Source organism: Lycium barbarum, chromosome 2 (genome assembly GCF_019175385.1).
Source record: "Lycium barbarum isolate Lr01 chromosome 2, ASM1917538v2, whole genome shotgun sequence".
In the NCBI taxonomy this organism is placed as follows: domain Eukaryota; kingdom Viridiplantae; phylum Streptophyta; class Magnoliopsida; order Solanales; family Solanaceae; genus Lycium; species Lycium barbarum.
In genome coordinates this window covers 126,627,046-126,633,374 of record NC_083338.1, presented here as the reverse complement: position 1 = coordinate 126,633,374, position 6,329 = coordinate 126,627,046, and positions in this window count along the sequence as shown.

Below are 6,329 nucleotides of genomic sequence, written 5' to 3'. Positions count from 1 at the left end.
AGTCCCCGGTTCAGGTATACCACCGAGGAGTCAAACGAGGAGGCCACGACTGTGAACTCGATCTTACGGATGAACTTCGCGAAAACGCGTTGGTCCGCATTGCAACCCAGAAGCAGAGAATGGGAAGGTACTGCAATCGGAGAACCAATTTTTGACATTTTTAAGTTGGGGACTTAGTGCTTTAGAAAGATACCTTGAGCACCAAGAATCCCAACGGAGGAAAACTGGGTCCGAACTGGGAAAGACCGTACAAGATAACCAAGGTAATGGGCAAAGGATCGTGTCAGCTGGAATCCGTGGACGGGCAGCGATTGTGCAACAACCGAAACGTGGCTCATTTGAAGGGACATTACTGCTAAGGTATGGACACCTCATGTTTAACCTTTTTCTTTTTTGCAGGAAGTCAAGTACCGGATAAAGTTAGGATCTAGGTCGGAAAACGCGTGTTGCACTCTTTTCCTTAGTACGGTTTTGTCCCAAAATGGGTTTTTCGACAAGGTTTTTAATGAGGCAACAAGTACAACGTGTTACTTAACAAAATAAGGACAAACGGCCGGGAACTCGGGGTCACGACCTACGAGTGGGGGCTTGATAGCGCTCGCCTGATCTTGCAGCTCGGATAAGCACTAGGGGACTTATACCCACATCGAGGTTTATCCCGGTTAATGGAAAACGGAGGAGCTCAACAAATCAAGACCGGACCTTCTGCATTAGGTTTCGGTGTAAGGACCAAACGATCATAATGAATCGTGTCCCATTCAACATTTGCTACGGCAAAACTAAGGCCCGGCCACAGCCTCCGATGTAAGGACCAAACGATCATAATGAACCGTGTCCCATTTTTCATTTACTACAACAAGGCAGAAGGAATTAAAATTCTCATATGTACAAACATTTTGCAAACGCAAAGTCATCAAAAGCTGGTATAACAAAATCTTGGGTGTCTTTCTGTTAAAAGGACTTCGCCCCGATGGTAACCGCCGTATTCCGGCACTACCCCACTCACATACTCTATATCGAGGATTGTGCCCGAAATTCGACAAAGGCGACAAGGTCACAATGACCCAAGCCAAAGCTCGGCAAATTCCCCCAAAACGGGGACTACTACATCGAAAACTTTGCCAAGGTTGAAAAAATACCGACCCTGAAGAAAATGCCTATCGTAATTCGGAGACATCTGAACTTATGAAGCATCAGATAAGTCCCACGGGCACGGTGAATTAACGACTATGAGTCGACCTGTCCTAAAACGGACCAACGATCATGACCAAAATAATGGCAAACATTCAAAACGAAGAAATAAGAAGGTAACGACGAGCTGACAGGGCCACCGGTTTCGGAAGTTATCCACTCCCCGTTACTCCGATAGATCGGAGATCCGGGAAGTGTGGGGCTATCTGTATACGGTAAAAACCGGATGCGAGGCAAACTGGTGGAGCGAGGGGACCAACTGATCTGCCTTCTTCGTCATTGGAACGACCAAGCCCGGTGACCCGAGCATTCGTGGCCGTTGGTCCGTGTGGCCGTTGGTCCGAGTAGCCGTTGGTCCGAGTAGCCGTTGGTCCGTGTGGCCGTTGCACGCGGGTCACGCGCCAGTAACGTCCTGTCCTGGTCAACTGCCCACCATGCGTGTGTCAGACGGCGCCGTCAGTCTAATCCCACCAAATCCGTGCAGAGCTGTCCTTGTTGTTATTATTTTATTAGTTCACATCATATGAGACCCATGGAGGTCACACTATAAATAGAGCACATCCCCCTCCTTTGTAAGGGTTGACATCTTTTACCTTCCAAGAACATTTATAATAGAAGAGCTCATATATTTAATCTCTCTCTCAATATCTGATCCGGCCGAGGCCGTTTGTTTCCATTTACGTTGCGTTTCTTCCATTAAGTATTCAACATGGCTTCTAAACGTTCATGTCCGTAGCAAATCACCGTTACTAGCCGTTTTATTACCAAATACTCACACGTTTATTTTCCGCTATCAAATATATATATCAAGATCCAAGCACATATCCTATACCCGCGTACAAATTCAATTGGTTTCCCAATTTCAGGGTAAACAAACCTCTCTACGCCACAAAGGTAGGGATAAAGTCTGCTTACATTCATTTGGTGCGTTGTTGTTGTTGTATCACATAAAGGTACTGGAAGAAACAAATGGGACATTTTCTTTATGATACTTAAGCAAAATTAAGTGACTTATTTGTTATACAATATTTTTAATGACTTTTTGTGATAGTTAAGATTTAATGATTTTTCGTTATAATTTATTTTAATTACTTAAGTGCAACAAAGTAAAATTAAGTGACCATCCGCGAAATTACCCCGTGAAAGCAGTTTGTTTTAGAATCAATAATCTACACTTTCTTATCCATCTTGGCACGAATTCTGTACCAATTCAAAACACAAGAATTTGATCCTAAGCCCGTCAACCGGTTCGGTTAAAACCGGTAACCGAACCGGTAAAACCGGAACCGGACGGTTAACCGGTTCCGGTTAACCGTTTAAAATATTACCGGTCCGGTTTCGATATTTTTGAAACCGGAACTAGACCGGTTAAACCGGTTTAACCGGTGAAATTAAAAAAAAAATAGCCGTTGGGCCTCACCTGTCCGTTAATGGACCGTTGGCAACGGTCCATTTGCAAAAATGGCCGTTGCCAAACAGTCATTTTATTAATTTTTGGCCCCCCAACCCCCCAAACTTTTTTTAACACTTTAACCCATCCCCCACCCCTATATAAACCCTTCTTCATTTTCATTTTAATTCACACCAATTCACTCTTCTTCATCTTTCTCTCAAATCTCAATCTCAAATCTCAATCTCTCAATTATAGTTACTTTGTAATAATTAGCCACAAAGTCTTATTATAGTTTCAACTTTCAATTATTAATTTTGCAATTATAATATTGTTGGTGGAGTTGGTGATTTTGCAACAATACGAAGTAGCTTTGGTGGATTTGCAATTCTAGCCGCCTTCACTTTGTTGGAAATTAATCCGGCAATTTGGTACCTGCGTTCCAACTCTTTTTTTTTTAAAGCAATATACACTAGGCTTGTGGGCCTAGGGATGATTTTATAAGTTTTTCTCAAAACCAAAACACATCACGTCTTTACATAGTTGCCAAAAGGCTAAGAAAAGCTAAAATTAATCTAATGAGCAAACTAGGATCTATAATAAATCCTAATCTATGATTACTAATGACCAAATAATGAAATGATAACTTAACTAATGTATCTACTTTCTCATAAAAAATCCAGCAGATCCTAAGGTCCCTCTGTGCATGGCTTGCATTATAGACTACATATGTGATGCATCAATTGCTTCCCTTAGCATGTGTTTTGCTTGTGGTATTTGCCACCAGTGTTGTACCTACAATAACAGCCTTATTGGAGGTTCCCAGTTCTTTAGAAAACCAGATCAGATCTTGATCCTCCTTGTCCATCCAATTTATTCCTCCTTGTATTATAACAAGATAAGCACCCTTCTCGGCTATTGTCATAATCACAGTAGGCTGAGCAGTTGCTAATACCACACACTGTGACATAGTCAATAGGCAAGTTAGATGCGACCTTGTATCAATGCTAGACCAAACCAAAAGCCAAACCCTTTGAGCCTTCAATCTGAATAAACATACCATAACCATATCCTTTCCATGTGACTTAGGATCAATAGTTAAGTAATATGCATCCAAACAGTCAGTGCCATACCCAATATCAGATTCATTTCCTAGCTGCTTAGGATCATTAGTGTACTTCTCTGCAGATATTAAATGGAATTCCTTCTTTGCCTGATTTACACCAGCAATCATAACACCTGCAAAACAACACACAATGTTAGTTAACAACATCACCACCATACTTTCCTCCAGGTGGATTTGAGTATGGTGGTACAAAATCCCTTCTTCCAACTGCATCATTTGTATCTCCTCTGAGTTCTAATCCTTAAATAGGGACATTGTAGTTTGTCACTATTAAAGATTTTTCTACTTGTTGAGTCCAGTTCTGCAAATGAATCCACCATTATTTCACCCTGATCAAGGGCATAATTGCTAAGTAATCAGCCAATTGGTTGCCTTCTCTAAATATGTGCATGACCTGAACCTCTGTATGTTCCATAATATCCCAAAGCTCCTCTACCATAAATAAAATGTTCCAAGGTGGTTTCCACTCCCTTTCCAATATCATCTTCATAAGCATGGAGTCTGTTTCAAGGATGAATGCGTATACATGTTTAGACAGGCAGTACCTAGCAGCCTCAAGTAGTGATCTTGCCTCTGATTCTGTATTTGTGCTTTCCTCCATTTCCTTAGCATGTGCATGAATCAGATCTCCTTTATAGTCCCTTACACAATAAGCAAAGGAACTCCTACCAGGGTTGCCCTTAGTAGCACCATCTGTATTGCACTTCCATATACCCTCTGTAGGAAACTTCCACAATACCTTAGTCACTTTCAACTTTGGCACAAAGGAATCCAAACTATGCAATATGTCAGGCCATCTGTGAGGGACATTACTAATACCTGGATTTCTTACTCTCACCAAAAGTTGGATCAAAGTTGATGCCTGATATATTACTCTTGCATCTGTCACTTTATTACTGTGCATATCTCCATTTCTTTTTTTCCACAACTCCCACACAATAATAGAAGGAACAACATAGTAAATTGCACGCATTGTAGGCCTTACCTCAGCAGTCCACCATTTCAATATTATTTGTTGCAAGTGCAGCCCTGTGATGTCAATACCTGCAGCAGTACAAAAAACTTCGTTCCAACTCTATCTTTATTTTTCGCAATTTAATTCTAGCAATTTATTTTCGCAATTTAATTTACGCAATTTAATTCTAGCAATTTAATTTGTTGTAATTTATTTTCTTGTGATTTATTTGATTGTGATTTAAATTAATTCTATTTAATAATGTCAAAGAGATTAAGACGTGGTGCCGGTAGTAGTAGTCGTATTGTTAGGGGTGCGCTTAATGAGGAAACATTTGTGGAAGAAACACCTAATTTAGGTATTGATGTTGGTGGAAATAATCCACTTTTAGGTCATGAGGCAATGCAACAACATTTTACCGACACTTTTAATGAAGACTTAGATGATGAAACACAACCCCCCGAAAATCCCATAGGAGATACATGTCCTGCACAATCACATACACAAGACAAACCACCTAGAACTCGTAAGCCAACAACTAAAGTTTGGAAATTTATGACTAAGAATAGGGAAAACCAATTAGCTACATGTACCCTATGTGGATAAGTATTTAGTTTTAAGCAAGAAACTGGTAAGGATGGTGGAACGGGTACACTAAATGCTCATATGAGAACCAAACATATAGATATTTGGGGAGAGCAAACGGGTTCAAATGTGTGTGTGTGTGGGGGGGGGGGGGGGGATTCAAATGACGATAGACCCACGAACTGGTAGAAATTTTAAGTATGACAAGAAAAAAGAACGTGTAGAAATAGCTAAAATGGTAGCTTATGATTGTTTACCATTTTCCTTTCCCTCAGGTTTGGGGTTTGTTACTTACATTCAACGTTGTTATAATCCGTTATTTGAGGGTATTCCTAAAAGTACTTGTAGAGCCGATGTTATAGATTTGTTTAAAAAATATAGATTTTATTTGCGCCATGTATTTAGTTCTTTAAATTGTAATGTTTGTCTTATCGCTGATTTGGGTCTTAGTATTAACAAGTTAGATTTTTTTGCTATTACATGTCATTGGGTTGATGACAACTGGGTTATGCAAAAAAGAATTATAGCTTTTTTATATGACGAAGGAAAAGGTCGTTACGATGGAAAATTTTTAGCCGATTCAATGTCTACTATTATGAGATTTTTTAACATTTATAGAAAAACACTTTGTATTGCTTTAGATAATGCTTCTAATAATACAAAGGCGATAGGTCTTATAAAAAGAGAACTAAACCCTCCGCTAAGAAATATTTTTCATGTAAGATGTAGTTGTCACATTTTAAACTTAATTGTTAAAGATGGTCTTGTGCATTTTGATGATTCTGTTCAAAAAGTTAGAGATGCGGTTGCGTTTCTTTTTTGTAATGCTAATAGGGAAAGAATTAGAGATTTTAAGAATGCTTGTGTGGAAAATAACCTTAGACCTAAGAAAATTCAAGTAGAAATTGAGACTAGGTGGAACTACACTTACATTATGCTTCAACAAGCATATGAGTATAGGATTCCCATACAACAAGTTCACAACAAATATAATACTGATAGTGATAATTGGTTAAATTATTCGCATTGGGAAGATGTTAAAGAATGTGTTGAACTCTTAGAAATTTTTTATAATGCAACTC